General features: G+C 38.1%; 1 protein-coding gene across 3 annotated transcripts in view; it reads left to right on the top strand.

Moving 5' to 3' along the window:
- The window catches only part of ADIPOR2 (adiponectin receptor 2), a 117,873-nt gene that overhangs the window by 14,769 nt on the left and 88,685 nt on the right, over nucleotides 1–14,419 (top strand). Inside the window, exon 1 of one of the 3 annotated variants that reach the window (XM_014854154.3) lies at nucleotides 31–180. The exons of 1 other annotated variant lie outside the window; for it this stretch is intronic. The gene's annotated coding sequence lies outside the window, so the exon portion shown is untranslated. Of the gene's footprint in view, nucleotides 1–30; nucleotides 181–7,156; nucleotides 7,179–14,419 lie in introns of those variants that run through there. One more of the 3 variants, XM_070493971.1, reaches the window with a different exon arrangement.

Raw genomic sequence — 14,419 nt, 5'->3', positions numbered from 1 at the left:
TGCTGTACTTCATGTGTGTCCTCAGGTGGTTACCATTTCCCAGCCAGACTGACGCCTGTCCCAGTGCAGGTCTCTCCTCTCCTTTCAGCTGTGCCCTTGATTCTGCTCCACCCGCCCAGAAGATTGTCTCTGTTCTCACACACAGTTTTCTGTTGCTTGGTGCCAAAACATGGTGCAAAGGTGAGGAAAATTGTCCTTTAGGCTTTGGAGACTTGAGTGTGTGCATTTAGCGTGAAAGAGGTTGTGTAGTGTTGGGTGTGGTGGTCTGAGACAGCAACGTAATTCTGTAATGCGTATAGGCATTTGTCTGCTAAAAGTGGGATGGAATTAAAGGTTGGCTTATTGCCCTTGTAATCATTTTTTAGATTTATGAAAACTAAATTTTTTATAGTTATTTTTATAGTTATTAATGTGGCAGACTGGAGCTGTTTCAAATTTGGCGTGGGAAAGAATAATGCTTTTGGTCATTGTGTAAGAGATGTTAATATTTGGATTTAAACTTTGATTCTTTCTAATGTGGATATTCCTAACATTCCTGACTAAAAGGCTAGTGAGTAAAAAATATTACAGTTACAATTGTATTAGAACTACATTGTATAACAACTTTGAAATTTCAAGTTTATACTAGTACCCTGCTGTAAAATTTTTTCTTAACATTGGAATGAATTTCTTAAGAATGTTAATGGGTTTGATGCATCTGAAAGATGTATCTGGCTTTGCCAAATACGGTACTGGGCCTGAATTACATTGTCAGTAGTTATCAAGTTATCTTTTTTCCCCTGAAGATTAATTTTCTTTAAAGTATCAGCAGTTTTTCTTCCAGCCTCTTTCATAGTATGACCATTTGCATATGTGTTTTTACCACAAACTGTGTTCACCTGGATAGTATTAGTGGTGAACTTATTTGATTCTTTGCCAAATGGGAGAAGGCTAGCAGGCCTTTTCTTCCTAGAGGATATGTGGAGAAGAAGCTTTCTTTAATTGGTCCCTGACCAAATCCAGCAGGTAAACCTTAAGTAAGCCTTAAGCAGGCAACGTAAGTTGATAAAGTGATAATACTACTATTTTATTTTGACTTTGGAAACAAATACTTAAACGTAAGCTCAGCTATTGGAAAATAAGAAATAAAGTTAGTTTGAGCTTGAGATGAGTCGACTTGTTGATTATTTGCCTAGCCTACTGTGTAGGAATGGTTGTAAGACTTGGAATTTTTTTCTGTTCTTCGTTGATAAGTATTTGAGTGGAAAGAAAGGCACTTGTTTCTTGGAGTTGTTCGTTTTGGAATTTTTGAACTGTTTAAAGTGTTTTAAACTTTCTGAGTCACTTTTTCTTTTTCTAGGCTACTTAGATTAGGGAGGAGTATTGCCTTTTTATCCCTTAAAATGTATACCCTCATGGTTAGTGGTTGTCTCTGCTTACGTTATGTTGCTCAGAATGTATGTTTGGGTTTGGTTAAAATTCCACTGAGTTTCTGAAGGCACTAGGGATGAAATAATTTGACTATGTAAGCTTTACTATTCGATTTGTGTATTAGTATTAGAAGGGAAACAAATTTTTTGTGAAGTGGAACGTATAGTTCGTTGCTGAATCGTCATCAGTCCCTAGTACAATGCCTGGCACAGAATAAATATTTGTTAAATGATTATCTTAATTTTATTACTCTGCCATGCTTGAAACTGACCTTACAGCTTTTGTTTAAGCAAAAATTAAAAATGTTATTTGTGGGACTGGCCTGGTGGCGCAGTGATTAAGTGTGCACGTTCCGCTTGGGCAGTCTTGGGTTCGCTGGTTTGGATCCTGGGTGTGGACATAGCACCACTTGGCAAGGCATGCTGTGGTAGGCATCCTGCATATAAAGTAGAGGAAGATGGACATGGATGTTAGCTCAGGGCCAGTCTTCCTCAGCAAAAAAAAAAAAAAGGAAAGAAAAAGAAAAAAGAGGATTGGCAGCAGATGTTAGCTCAGGGCTAGTCTTCCTCAAAAAAAAAAAAGAAGTAATTTGTGGACTATAGATAAATTTAAAAAAAATCTTCATTTACTGTAATATAGTAATAGGATCATTTTACTTGTACATCTGCTTTTCAGGGAATTGATTTATAACTCATGTGGTTTAAGTTTGGGGCATTTGATTTGATGTGATTTCTGATGTTGAATAATAAAATGTAGGTTTTGTCTGCTTATAGTTTTAAACTGCCATATTACATGTAGCTCCTTCATAAGGGTACTTTGTGATGGTGTAGAGTGACTTATTTTGATGGATAGAGTGACTTACTTTGAACTGAATGCAGTTGGGATATTTCAAGTTCTTGAAGGACAAATTTGTTACACTTTCTGAGATGGCCATATCGCACTTTTGAACTAGCAGTCCTAAAACTTAAAAACCTCAGAGAAAGTTCGGTGTCTCCTTCCAACTTACTGTTTTTTAAAGTCTTAGAACTTGACTGTACTGTTGGGGATGTGACACGACAAATTCAGATGTTTTGTATTGAGGATTAAAAAAATTTTTTTGGTCATGTTTATGGTATTTGCCAGCTTTTTAAAAAGTCAAATTTATTGTGGTATACTTTACACTTAGTAAATTCACCCTTCTTTAGATGTACAGTTCTGTGAATTTTGACAAACTTTGCTGAAGGATTTTACTGGCCACAGTGGACTTTGATATCTAGTGGAAAGGCCTAAAGTAGCGGCTCAGCAAATAACACTTGGCGTCTTTTTTTTACCACTTTGGAAATCTTTCCAGGAAAATTAGCATTGGATATTTTCTCATGGCTACAACAGGAGACCAGCAGTGTGGTAGGCTTTCATGGCTTTTCTCCAACTCTGCTTCACATGATGATAAGATTTGCTTGGTTTCTTCTCAGGAGAGTTAGTCAGTGGGGTGGGGCAGTAAATTAGAACAGGGTCCGTGTCACTTTACTTAGAAACTGGCCTACTTAACGCTAGGAAGAAAAAGTAGTGTAAATAATACAAAGTGTTGCCTATCTTTATATCTTCAAAATAATCTTTAAGAAATAAACTGATTTGAAATGTTTCTTGTGCTTATAGCAGTTAAGATGTTGTGAACATGAAGACTTGAGAATGCCTGCCTTAAAAATCCACATGTTGCTTCTTCTCTGTTATACTCTTTCAATTATCACTTTTGTTTTTTGACATTTTTATGCTCAGAAATGTTGTGAGTGTTTGGGAAGAATTGCGGTTATAATCAGTCGTTTTATTGCTTCTGGTATGCAGCAAGGCTCCATGTTCTTTCCCATTTCTTGACATTTTATTAATATTTTCAGCATTGTTGTAAAGTACAATGTAGTGTGCTATCAATGTTGAAACTCCTGGTTTTGGCATTTAAGTTCGATCAGGCATTTATTGGAGAACAGCCTTTTTGTTCATACAAACATAGACGGTTGTGGATAAAAGCATTGACTTGGGTGTTAGGCAGACTAGGTTGAGTAGGTTGATTAGGTCGCCACTTACTAATATGGTTAACTCAGGCAAGTTATTTATAACCTCTCTGGGTGTTTGGTCATTTCTCAAATGGAGGAAATAGTCGTACCTGTCTTCCAGGATTGTTGTAAGGATTAAAGAGATATCCATGGGAAATGTTTTTTGCATGTAGTAAGCACTCAGTGCATGCTACCTGTTCTCCTCCTCCTCCTCCTCCTCCTCTTCATCGAGCAAAGGTTCTGGAGCTCTTATTTTGCATCCCAAACCGTGCTTGGTGTTGTGGATACAAAAACGGATTCTAAAGAAGACGTCCTGACCCTAAGAAGTTCACAGTTCAGGAGGAGAAGGCAAGCATATAAACAGATAAATGCAGTAAATTTTGACAGGTACTATAATAGAAACATTAATAAATGAGAAGAATAAAGAAGTTAATGTCAGGAGAGTGGGGAGGTCCAGGAAATTAATTTCTGCCCCTGAACTTATTCTTTAAGTGTGAGTAGTAATTTTCCATTAGTTTATCTGGCAAATATTTACTGAATACAACTATTGTGCACCACTCGCTATTTGAGGGGCTTGGAATATAGAAATAAGGAAGACAAATAATGTCTCTTTTCTCAGGAGCTTTTAGTCTAGTGGGAAAAGACCAGTAGTAAACAAAGAAATACAGGTATCAGGGACAAGAGCTATGAAAGAGATTGAAAGGTGATGTGATAAGGAGTGACTGAGAAGGTGCTTTAGACTGTGTTGTCAGAGAAGGATTCCTTGAGTAGATGACCTTTAAGTTGAGATCCGCATGTGAAGAAGGAGCCAGCCACGGGAAGATCACGAGCGTGAGCACTGAGCTTTTGAGCTTTTGAAGTGTTCACGGAGCAGACAGAAGGTCAGTGTGGCTATGGAATGTAGTGGGCAAGGGGGAGAGTGGTACACAGTGAGGCCGGAGATAGTGGCTAAGTCATTTAAGGTTTTGTAAGCCGGGGTGAGTGGTTCCTGGGTGTAAAAGAAACCCATTGGAGTGCACTAAGCAAGGGAGTGCCTTTTGATAAAGACCACTGTGACTGCTGTGTGAGGAGTGGATTCTGAGGATAAGAGTGGGGGTGAGTGGGTAATACAGGTGGAACCAAGGAGACTTTCATAGGTTATTAGAACAGATGAGAGATGGTGGTGGCTTGAAACAGAAAGTAATAGTGGAGAGAAGCGGGCAGATTTGGGCTGTGTTTTGAAGACTGTTTTGAAGAGTGTTTTCAGTAGGACTTGCTGATTGCATGTGACCAGTGAGAGAAATCCCTGGTGGTAGATTTTTGTAGTATTCTGGAGTTCAGTGAGCGGTTAGAGCCAGAGGTAAATCTTTGGGAATTATTGACATATATCCACTGGATTTGGAGTAAGAATTTCATTGGTGACCTTGTTAAGTGTGGTCTCAGTGGGAATAGAAGCTAGAATGTAGAGAGGTACAAGGTAAGAGATGGAATGAGAATATGAGGCTGGCGAATGGAGATGGCAGCTCTAGACACTTCTTTGAGAAATTTTCCTGTGAAAAGGGAAGCAGAAAAACGGTTGTATCTACAGGTAAGGCCTTGATTTGAGTCTTGGTTTTACCTGTGCGTAGATGCAGTTAGTGGAGTGTGTTCTAAAGATGTTTTATGTACCTTATACATTCCTCTCTGTAGCGTTGAGGTAGATAATATTTTTCTTCTTGTGATATGAGAGAGCTTAGTCTAGAAAAGTTAAGTGACGGTCTGAGAATTTACAAGGCAATGGAACTGGTATTTGGACTCATGTACTTTGATACCATGTACACTGTACTTTTCATTATACCAAAATACCCCTTAAACTTTTATGACCTTGGTCAAGTCCCATCTACGTTAGAGTTTTTGAAAAGATTGCAAGATGAGAGATGTGAAAGTGTTTATAAGCTGTACGTTGTTGCAGGTTCCTTGGGAGAATCTTTACTTTTCTTGATTTCCTCTTTTGTAAAATGAGAAACTTCAGTAGGTAACAATACAAATCATGTAGTTAATTATGTTATTTAAAACAAAAAAGCTAATTCATTACACTTGTTAGTAAAAGTTAGATAGGGGACCGCCCTTGGCAAGATGGTTGGGTTTGTGCACTCTGCTTCGCGGGCCCAGGGTTCGCTCGTTTGGATCCTGGGCCTGGATCTAGTCACCGCTCATCAGGCCATGCTGTGGCAGCATCCTGCATAGAAGAGCTAGAATGACTTACAACTAGGATACACAACTATCTTCTAGGCTTTGGGGAGAAGAAAAAAAGTAGTTATACAAACAAAAATTCAGAAATTCAGGAGAAACGTTTATAGGAATACTTTCTGGTGACTAAATAATGGTATATTAGTCTCATAGTTTACGTGGATATGTTGCATCACATGTCACATGGTAATAATTGTAAAGAGTAATTATTTAAAACATTTTAGTAATACGGTATTTAATTCTGAGCTTCTTAATACTAGGTAGGATATAAAAGAATTTGGCAGATTCCAGTAAAGACCCCAGGAAATGAGCAGAAATTTGAAAATGTATCCTTTTTGGTCAAGTTAAATGAATAAGAATTATTTAACGTGAATTAGTCAAAGTTGAATTAATAATGATTTGTAGCAAGCCAGTGGATATCACCATTGTCTGTGGATAACTGAACAAAACAGATGATGTCTTTTGACAGATTCACCCTAAATACAATTGATTTCTAGACATTAAGGATTATTAAACATTTGAAGAAGCCCTTGTAGGAGATCCCCACTCCCAGAGAGCTTTAAGTATAGTGAATGATTTTTATTTGGTAGTATAAAGAATTAAATCCATCAAATATTTCAAAATCATTATGTAATGGGTTCAATTCTTTTTGTTACTTAAAGAAGACTAAGTATTGTTTATATAGATTTTGTTATTTCCATAGTTTTCCAGTTCATCATATGACTGTGAGCGGGGGCTTTAGCCATTTATAAAAGTTAAATTTATACTTTGCTAATTCTTTTTTATACTGTGGATACCTCCTCTCTTCCAATTTGTGATTGGATTTGATTGCCAACCACCAATGGCAAAGGGAAATGAAGAAATTTAGGATATGATGACATTCAGGTGTCTTTTTAATCCTGTTTGTCATTAGTGTTTGTTGTGATCAGAGACTTGGTAATCTTCAGATGTGATCACCGCTGCTTGAGCTGTGTGGTGCTGGATCTTTGTCTATGCTTTCCTGTTCTACCACCAGCCTCACAGGACATGATTTAAGTTAATTCTTGGTGCTTGGCCTTTATTAGTTTATTCAGTCCTCACAGCCACATATGAAGTAGAGATTGTTAACTCTTTTAAAAATTAACTTGCCATCTGCCGTAGACCTTTGAGGTTGTTAAAAATTAGGGTATTAAGCCTTCAAATTCTAAGGGCTTGTGGTGCAGTGTCCCTGTGTATTAGTTGGGACACAGTGAGTAGGGTGTAGAAGTCTAAATTTAGTAGCATCACTTTCTAGTTTTATAATTAGATTATTCAGTGGTAGAGGACAGGCTGCAAAATATGTCCTGTGGTTTTGTTGGCTTCCTCTAAAGTGAAAGTAGCCAATTTCAAAGTGACTTGAAAGTTATATACTGAAATTATTCCAGTGTGGTCTGTCATTCTACTCTGAAGTATGTTTGAAGTTGGTGCCTGGTTAATGAGATTTCTGTTATCAGGTTCATGCTTTTCCTTGATTGGAAACCTGAGTGGTGCAAAATGTTCTACATGGAAGTATCGGTATGTTGTCTCCCTCATTGCCTCTTCTTTCGGACTTCAGTGTGAAGTGGAATATAGTGGATACAAAGCTGAACTACTAATAATGGAATGCGATTATTTTTTAGGATGGAATTTCAACACTGGAACCAGTATTTTCTTTTGAATACTAGCTATTTTTTTTTTTCTTTTTTAATAACTATCAAAAGAAGTACTAGATGTATTGTTACCCTGACTGGCTTAAGTCTTTAGAGAACCTTGCTGGAAGATTTTAACTGGCAAGGAAAGGGGTTGGGCCTCTTAAGGTTAACACTTAAAAAGCTGTGCAGTGATAGGGGAGAGGGGTCCTCTGGGTATTAGAATGTGGTTTCTTGCTGGTTATACAAAATTTATACTTTGTGAACTTTTCTGAATGTATTTTTTACATCAGTAAAAAGTTTACTAGACAAAGAGACAATATAGTACTATGTATATTTTCCTGAGATGTAGTCTTCTGTTTGAGGAAGGTTAGCCCTGAGCTAACATCTGCTGCCAATCCTCCTCTTTTTGCTGAGGAAGACTGGCCCTGAACTAACATCCTGCCCATCTTCCTCTACTTTATATGTGGGATGCCTGCCACAGCATGGCTTGCCAAGGGGCGCCATGTCTGCACCGAGGATCTGAACCATCGAACCTGGGCCGCCGAAGCGGAACGTGCGAACTTAACTGCTGCGCCACTGGGCCGTCCCCTAAAGTAAAGGTTTTTATTTGGAGTATTAGGTAGGGGAGGGGGAGCTTATGGCCTTGCTGGTCGGAGCTTTCCCACCAGTCTGTGTTTGGCCTTGAGACTACTTGCAGAGAGGAGGGACCCCGTGACCTTGCTGGTCAGCAGCTTTCCCACCAGGCTGTAGCTCCTTGGTGGGGAGGAGGAGGAGCTAACAAATCCAGGTGGGTGTCCTTGGCCATTTGTCTCCATGGAGGGTAGTGGATTCTGGAGCCAGGAAGCCAGGGAGTAAGAAGGAATGAGTGCTTTGGTTTTAACCCCATATATGTTGGGTTTAATGCAGGGAAACTGATATCAGGGCCGGTATCAATATCTTTTTTCTTTATTTTATAAGCTGTGGACTCTATGGGCTCTAACCTGAGCTTGTTTTTGAAATATGTTTCTGTCTCCTTTATTCACCGAATTTTTAATGGTAATTTGACTTTTGAAAGTTTTATTTCTTTTCCTTTATTCTCAAAATAAGGATCAATGAATTGGGCTTTTCTTTGCTGGTATTAACCATTTATTAATAAAGTTACAGAAGAAGCATAGGTTAAGAGCACCAGGAGGGACATTGACTGGATTCAGATTCTACCTCACCGATTACTAGTTGTGTGTTAAACTGTGTCTTGTTTTATTTATCTGTAAATGAAGATTCTGATAGTACCATCTCATAGGGTTTTAAATGAGTTATTTCTTGTATGTTATTTAAAAGACACAGTGCCTGGCATACAGTAAGCACTACATAAGTTATAACTATTACTGTTTTAACTGTGATGAAATGTTCCCTTTATCATTCTGACCGTTTTTAAGTTTACATTTCAGTAGCATTAAGTGCATTCACAGTGTTGTATCACCATCACCAGTATCTATTCCAAAACTTTTCCATTGCCTAAAACAAAAACTCTAACCATTAGCAGTTTCTGCCCATTACTCCCTCCCCCTCAGCCCTGATAACCTCTGTGTTTACCTGTTGTAGCATGAATCTGAACTTCCCTTTTATAGCTGAGTAATATTTCATTGTATGTTTATACCACATTTTGTTTATCCATTCACATGTCCATGGACATTGCATTGTTTCCACGTTTTGGCTATTGGGAATCTTGGTGTTCAAGTGTCTGAGTCCCTGCTTTTAATTATTTTGGGTATATAGTTAGGAGTGGAATTGCTGAGTCATGGTAATTCTTTGTTTCTTTTTTTTCTTTTTTTTTGCGGTAACATTGTATACATTTCAGGTGTACATTGTTATATATTTTGATTTCTGTGTTCATTACATCATGTTCACCACCCAAAGACTAATTAGCATCCTGCGCCACAGGCGTGCCCAATTATGCCTTTTGCCTTCCTCCCTTCCTCCCTCCTTCCCCTCTGATAACCACCAATCCAGTCTCTGTTTATATGTGTGTTTGTTGTTGTTTTTATCCTCTACTTATGAGTGAGTTCATATGGTATTTGACTTTCTCCCTCTGACTTATTTCACTTAGCATAATACCCTCAAGGTCCATCCATGTTGTCATAGATGTCTGGATTTCATCATTTCTTATGACTGCGTAGTATTCTGTTGTGTGTATATACCACGTCTTCTTCATCCGTTCGTCCTTTGATGGGCACCTAGGTTGCTTCCAAGTCTTGGCTATTGTGAATAATGATGCGATGAACATAGGGGTGCATGTATCTTTATGCACTGGTGTTTTCATGTTCTTTGGATAAATACCTAGCAGTGGAATAGCTGAATCCTATGGTAGATCTATTCTTCACTTTTTGAGGAATGTCCTTACTGTTTTCTTTAGTGGCTGCAGCAGTTTGCACTCCCATCAGCAGTGTATGAGGGTTCCCTTCTCTCCACATCCTCTCCAACACTTGTTCTTTTCTGTCTTGTTAATTATAGCCATTCTGATGAGAGCTAGATATGATGTCATCTCATTGTAGCTTTGATTTATATTTCCCTGACAGTTAATGATGTTGAACATCTTTTCATGTGCCTGTGGCCATCTGTATATCTTCTTTGGAGAAGTCTCTGTTCAGATCTTTTGCCCATTTTTTAATTGGCTCTTTAGATTTTTTATTGTTGAGGTATATGAGTTCTTTGTGTATTTTGGATATTAACCCCTTATCAGATATATGGTTTGCAAATATCTTCTCCCAGTTGTTAGGCTGTCTTTTCTTCTTGCTGATGGTTTCCTTTGCTGTGCAGAAGCTTTTTAGTTTGATGTAGTCCCATTTGTTTATTTTTTCTGTTGTTTCCCTTGGCTCGTTAGACATGGCACTTGAAAATCTCCTGCTAAGACCGATGTCAAAGAGTGTACTCCCTATGTTTTCTTCTAGAAGTTGGATGGTTTTGGATCTTAATTCAAGTCTTTAATCCATTTGGAGTTAACTTTTGTGTATGGTGTAAGATATCGGTCGACTTTGAGGAACCTAAGACAGTCAGCTCTTCCTGTCTGTAGGTTCAACCAGCCGCACATCAGAGGAACTGAATTGAATCTGCAGGTGCGAAATCTCTGGATATTGAGGGCCAACTGCATTCTTTCTGCTGTACCATTTTATACAAAGGATTTGAGCATCTGCACATTCGGTATCCGTGGATGTCTTGTTACCAATCCTCTGTGGATACCAAGGGATGACTGTACTGTTGTTTTTATCATGGTTCTCACTGTCATCATTTGGTCAAGTGTATTTGATGAGATTTTTGTTTGAAATTATTTGTAGTACCCAGGAACTGTTAGCATTGTGGTATGAATGTTTTCTTGGGGAAACTATGTGCGTGATTTTTCACTCTTTGCATTGAAATTTCTGGTGTGGAGTATTAGATATAAAACTGTGGAATTGGGCTTGCCTGCTTTTTTTTTAATTAAACTTTTCTTTTTGAGATAATTGTAGGTCCACACGCATTTGTAAGAAATAATACAGTGATATTCCCCATACCTTTTGCCTGGTTTCTCCCAATGGTAATTTTGCAAATCTATGTATAATACAACATTACAACCCTGATATAGACTTTGATGTAGTCAAGGTACAGAACAATTCAGTCACCCCAAGGATCTTTAATGGTGTTGTGTGTTGTGTTACAGTCATACCCACTTCCTTCCCATTCCCTCACCTTCCATCACTTTTTTTTTTAAGATTTTTTTTTTCCCTCTTTCTCCCCAAAGCCCCCCAGTACATAGTTGTATATTCTTCGTTGTGGGTCCTTCTAGTTGTGGCATGTGGGATGCTGCCTCAGCGTGGTTTGATGAGCAGTGCCATGTCCATGCCCAGGATTCGAACCAACGAAACACTGGGCCGCCTGCAGCGGAGCATGTGAACTTAACCACTTGGCCACGGGGCCAGCCCCACCTTCCATAACTTTTGACAGCCACTAACCTGTTCTCTATTTCTATATTTTTGTCATTTCTCAAGAATGTTATATAAATGGAATCATATAGTTTGTAACTTTTTGGGATTGGCTTTTCCCCCCAATTAAAAAATTGTAAACTACATATAACATAAAATTTATGTTAACCATTTTTAACCATTTTAAAGTGTACAGTCATGTTGTACATTAGTGTTGTACAGCCGTCACCGCCATTCATCTGCAGAACTCTTTTCATCTTGCAAAACAGAAACTCTATACCATTAAACGGTAACTCCTCATTCTCTCCTCCCCCAACCCCTGGCAACTACCATTCTACTTTCTGTCTCTATGGTTTTGACTACTTTAACTACCTCATATAAGTAGAATCATATAGTATTTTTGTGTGTGTGTATGATTGACTTATTTCACTTAGCATAATGTCCTCAAGGTTCATCCAGGTTGTAGCTTGTGTCAGTTTCCTTCCTTTTTGAGGATGAATAATATTGTATGTCTAGACCACATTTTGTTTAGCCATTAATCTGTTGGTAGACACTTGAGTTGCTTCCACATTTTAGCTATTGTGAGTAGTGCTGTTAGGAACGTGTGTGTAAGTGTCTCTTCAGGACCCTGCTTCCAGTTCTTTTGTGTACGTACCCAGGAGTGGAATTGCTGGATCATACAGTAATTCTATTAATTATTTTGAGGAGTCGCCATACTGTTTTCCACAGCTTGCCTGTTCTTTGAAAAGTGAGGGCAACGTAAAAATTAAAATCACAAAAGAGGTGAAGTAATACATTGTACTAATATAATCTATCTTGGCAAGAAGCCCAGTTTAACTGTGATTAAATATGATATAAATAAATTTAAAAAAAAATTTATTTTTTGAGGAAGATTACTCCTGAGCTAACAACTATCACCAATCCTCCTCTTTTTGCTGAGGAAGATTGGCCCTGAGCTGACATCTGTACCCATCCATCTTCCTCTATTTTATATGTGGGATGTCTGCCACAGCATGGCTTCATAAGCAGTGCGTAGGCCCACACCTGGGATCCGAACCAGGAAACCCTGGGCCGCTGAAGTGGAATGTGTGAACTTAACTGCTGTGCCACCGGGCTGGCCCCAATATAAGTAACTTTAAGTTGCTTTTCTTCTCTCCTTTTTTTCCCTCCTAGAGAGTGGGACATTCATTCATTCATTCATTCATTCATTCCAGAAACCTTTATTGAGTGTCTACTGTGTATCTGTTGCAGTTTGGGTTTCAGCAGTGAACAAATCAGAAATCCTTGCCCTCATGGAACATACAAACTGTTGGTTTTTTAAAAATACTTTCCTGGAATAGAATTAGATTTCTAGACCAGAAGTGTCAAACAGTTAAGTTAGCGATTTCTTCAGGTAGAGAAGATTGCTTTTGAGGTACCACTTAAGCAACTTTGGTGGTTTTAAGCAACATAGTAACTTTTCCTTATGCAGTACTATTTGAAGGGAAAGTGAAGTCTAAGAAGTAAGAATTTTAAATTTTCCTTTGCTTTCCTTTTAGGAAGGCAACCTGCTGTTAGTGCTTTTGGGAGTCAAGAGATCGAGGCTTTAGTCCTGACTTCCCCATCTAATACTTGGTATTCCAGATTCTTCACTTTGATCCTTGCTCCTCCTTACTCCTTTATAGAAGTCTTTCTTTTTAGGATTTTGTCTCTTGTTGTTATGCTAGTAACTGTTAGTATTACTTTTTGTATTACTAATACCCAGTTTTATTTTCAAGTTCATTCTCTCCTCTGAATTCCAGGTTTGTGTTTCCTGATGCCAACTGAATATTTCTGTCACTTCAAACTTGATTTCGAAAAACAAATTCATTATTGTTCCACTGTGAATTTGCTCCTCGCCTTTGTCATTCCTTCATCTCAGTGAATGGCATCCTCTCTACGCTTAGTTGCCTAAGCAAAAAGCCTGAGTCATATGATTTCTTTCTGTCTGTTCTTCATTGACCCTCCTCATTCAGTCAGTCATCTAAATGTTGATTTTTCTCGACTGAGTGTATCTTGAATCTGTCCCTCTTTCTCTAATTTCTGAACGGACCTCATATTCCTTTGCCTTATGTAAGCTATTTTTCTCTGCACAGAATACCTCTCCCCTACTCTGCTTCACAACCCCTCACTATAAAGCCTTCGCCATTTCTTTTGGGCAGAATTAGTGACTCCTGGGTCTGCTCCCAGAGCATGTGAGGTCAAGTGTCTATTGGACTTCTGTTGTTTTATAGTTTCATATTCGATCATCTATAGAACACACTGTATTACTGTCTTCTGGGAAGATAACCTTAGCAAATTTAAAATTGTCATTCTATGCCTGTACGTAAATTAGTTTGTGAGAACATATTTTTTTTTAAAAAAGAGAGTGTATATTTAAACAATGTTATGCGGAAAGTGAGTCTCTTTTCCAACAAACATTGCAGGTATAATAATCACTCAATAAAAGGATATTTAGTTTAGATATTGGGAGGGAGGGTCCTTGCAACCTGAAGAGAAGGTGTAGGATTTGGAAAACTCATAGTAGCATTTTCTTTTTTTCCTCATCATCCCCTCCTGGCCACCCAGACATTTTAAAAGACCTTAGATCTGCTCTGCTTGAGGAAGATGATGTCAAATTTGTGTAGGATTTCTACATCTATTCATAGACTCAGAGCACCTCGTAGTTACTTATTTCTTCCTACCAGCTTTTCTGTTTGTTTGTTTTTTTTAGCTCTGTGTAATACAACACAATATTCATGGAATCTTGACTAAAGAAAACTTTCTGTGTAAGTAGAATAAAGCTTAACTCTTCTGCTTAACAGACAATGCTACTCTTACTTTGCATCTCCCATCTTACTCCCTTTTCCTGTTAAGAATCTTAGAGCAAATTAAAGCCTGGTTCCAGATACTTCTGCTATGTTTTACTCTTGTTAGCAAGACAGTCATTTGTCTAAGTATTGCAGGACAGTTCATTGTTTTACTACTTTTGTTCTTTGTGCTTTATCTAAATTATTTTCCTCCACCCATAATTTCTGTTTGAAAACTTGATTTTGAGTGTCTTGGCAGTAGATCATCATGATAGATAATGATATTGGATGTCAAGACTGTCTTCCCATTATCCCTAGAATGTGCTAGAGGCTATGAGGACTCCAGTCCTCATTCTTGATTCCTAATATAATTCTTGAGTTCT

The sequence above is a fragment of the Equus asinus genome, chromosome 22 (genome assembly GCF_041296235.1).
Source record: "Equus asinus isolate D_3611 breed Donkey chromosome 22, EquAss-T2T_v2, whole genome shotgun sequence".
Taxonomy (NCBI): Eukaryota; Metazoa; Chordata; class Mammalia; order Perissodactyla; family Equidae; genus Equus; species Equus asinus.
Note: the sequence above shows the minus strand (reverse complement) of the source record. Positions and strands in the feature narration are given on the sequence as shown.